The sequence below is a fragment of the Myotis brandtii genome, unplaced genomic scaffold (genome assembly GCF_000412655.1).
Source record: "Myotis brandtii unplaced genomic scaffold, ASM41265v1 scaffold1563, whole genome shotgun sequence".
NCBI classification, from domain to species: domain Eukaryota; kingdom Metazoa; phylum Chordata; class Mammalia; order Chiroptera; family Vespertilionidae; genus Myotis; species Myotis brandtii.
Window position 1 is genome coordinate 49,351 of NW_005355679.1, and position 3,016 is coordinate 52,366.

Genomic DNA, 3,016 nt, shown 5'->3' on the forward strand with positions numbered 1-3,016 from the left:
ACTGATGAACAAAATGGATCCAGAGACATGAAAGCATAGAACTGTCGAACCTCAGTAGGAAGGTAGGGAAGGGTGGGTGGATGGGAAGAGATCAACCAAAGAACTTGCATGCATATATGCATAGCCCATGTGCACAGACAATAAGGTAGTGAAGGCCTGGGGTGGGGTCGGGGATGGGAGTGGACTAGAAGAGGTTAATGGAGGGAAAAGGGGGACATATGTAATACTTTCAACAAGCATTTATGTGCTAAAAAGACAAGTAAGGCAAGATGTAGAACACAGAAGATAAAAATTAAAACAGTGTTGGGTCTGCTATTTGACAAGAATTTTAAAACGTGGCAGGTGAGCTTCATCAGGGACTGATACAAAGTAATTCACTCAGAAAAATAATATAATCTATATTGATAGAGTAATGAGCTCAGAACCATCTGTTATAAACCAGCAAAGAAGACATTAAAAACTGCTGAAATGAGAGACTAATCCAACCTGCTTCAGAGGTGAGGGAGGGGAATGAGACATTAACAAAAGCAGATTACAAATAAAATGTAAAAAGGTGTCCTAGACCACATGAACGCCTATTTGGTTCACCTCAAGAAAGATCATTGAAGCTAAAACACAGAGAGAGAGAGAGAGAGAGAGAGAGAGAGAGAGAGAGAGAGAGAGAGAGAGAGGGGCCAGGCTGCTCTGGGGCGAGATCTAAAAATCATAAAATGTACCAGTTTTTTTATCCACTCATCTGCTGATTTCCAAGTCTTAGCTATTGTAAATTGCACTGCTATGAACATGGGGGTACATATGACCTTTTTGATTAGCATTTCGGGTTTCTTAGGATGAGAAACTCGAGATTCACTCTCCACACTTCCCCACCCTGCCATGGGTCTGCAAGGCTGACCTCTGAGGACTGCATCATCCCACCTCCCTCTGGCTTAGAGTGGAGTCCAGCCATTGGGAGGCAATAGTGGGTGATTAGAAGGTGAGATGCTAAACTACTTATCCCCCTGGCTCCCATCCTGCCACACCACCGGTTTAATGGTGGTCACAGCTCCTGATTGGAGATCCCTCTCCTACACCTGCAGCTCCTGCCAACATCCGCTGACCATTCCTTCCCCGGTTCCTCTAGGCCCAAATGTCTATTTAGGGTCTTTGCCCATTTTTAATCGGATTGTTTGTCTACCTTTTGTTAAGTTGTATGAATTCCCTATATACTTTGGAAATTAACCCTTATCAGATGTATCATTGGCAAATAAGTTCTCACATGGTGAGCTCTCTTTTCACCTTGTTGACAGTTTCTTTTGCTGAGCAGATGTATTTTGATTTTTATTTTGATGTAGTCCCATTTGTTTATTTTCTTTTTAGTTTCCTTTCCCTAGGAGATGTATCCATAAACATATTGCTATGATAGATGTCTGAGATTTGGCTGTCCATGGTTTCTTCTAAGATTTTTATGGTTTCATGACATTTAAGTCTTTTATCCATTTTGAGTCTATTATTGTGTATGGTGTAAGTTGGTGGTCGAGTTTCATTTTTTTTTTTTTGCATGTACCTGTCCAATTTTCCCGACAACATTTATTGAAGAGACTAATTTTACTCCATTGTATGCTCTTGCCTCCTTTGTCAAATATTAATTGAGCATAATGTCTTGGATCGATTACTAGGTTCTCTGTTCTGTTCCATGCCTGTTCTTGTGCCAGTACCAGGCTTTTTGATTATGGTGGCTTTGTATTATAACTTGATATCTGGTATTGTGACTCCTCCGACTTTCTCAAGATTGCTGCAGCTATTTGGGGTCTTTTTTGGTTTCATATAAAGACAATGGAATACTACAGAGCTATTAAAAAAAAAAAAGCTCACTGCGTGAGAACATATTTGCAACAGCATGGATGGACCTGGACAATATTATGCTAAGATAAATAAGCCATTCAGAGAAAGACAAGTATCACATGATCTCATTCATATGTGGAATCTAATGAACAAAATAAACTGATGAACAAAATAGATCCAGAGACATGAAAGCATAGAACTGTCGAACCTCAGTAGGAAGGTAGGGAAGGGTGGGTGGATGGGAAGAGATCAACCAAAGAACTTGCATGCATATATGCATAGCCCATGCGCACAGACAATAAGGTAGTGAAGGCCTGGGGTGGGGGCGGGGGTGGGAGTGGACTAGAAGAAGTTAATGGAGGAAAAAGGGGGACATATGTAATACTTTCAACAATGAAGATTAAAAAAACAAAAGTCATAAAATGGGGATCAGTGTTAACTCTTAATACCTATGATAAAAAATAATGGAGTGGTTAATTAATGTGTATCTACTCAGCTCAGAAACTTCATTCACGAATTTTATGTCATTTCATCCTCAAAGAAACTCCATGAGACATGTATTATAACCTTCATCTCATAGATGATGTGTTAGTCAGCTCAGCTGCCATAACAAAATACCACACACTGGGTGGCTTAAGCAAGAGAAATTTATTTTCTCAGAGTTCTGGAAGCTAAAAGTCCAAGATAAATGTGCCATCAGGTGCTTGGTGCGACCTCTCTTCCTGGTTTATAGACAGTTACCTAGACAGCTACCTTCTGGCTGTGTCCTCTGATGAAAGTGAGTGAAAGAAGAGAGAGATCTGGGGTTTACTCTTTTTTTAATTTCTTTATTGATTAAGTTATTACATATGTGGAGTTTACTCTTCTTCTGATAAGGAGATTAGCCCTATCAGATTAAGACCCTACCCTTATGACCTCATTTAACTTTACCTCATTAAAGGCTCCATTTTCAAATACAGACACCTTGGGAGTTAGAGCATCAGCATATGATTTTGCAGAGACACAATTTAGCCTCTAACATGAGAAACTCGAGATTCACTCTCCACACTTCCCCACCCTGCCATGGGTCTGCAAGGCTGACCTCTGAGGACTGCATCATCCCACCTCCCTCTGGCTTAGAGTGGAGTCCAGCCATTGGGAGGCAATAGTGGGTGATTAGAAGGTGAGATGCTAAACTACTTATCCCCCTGGCTCC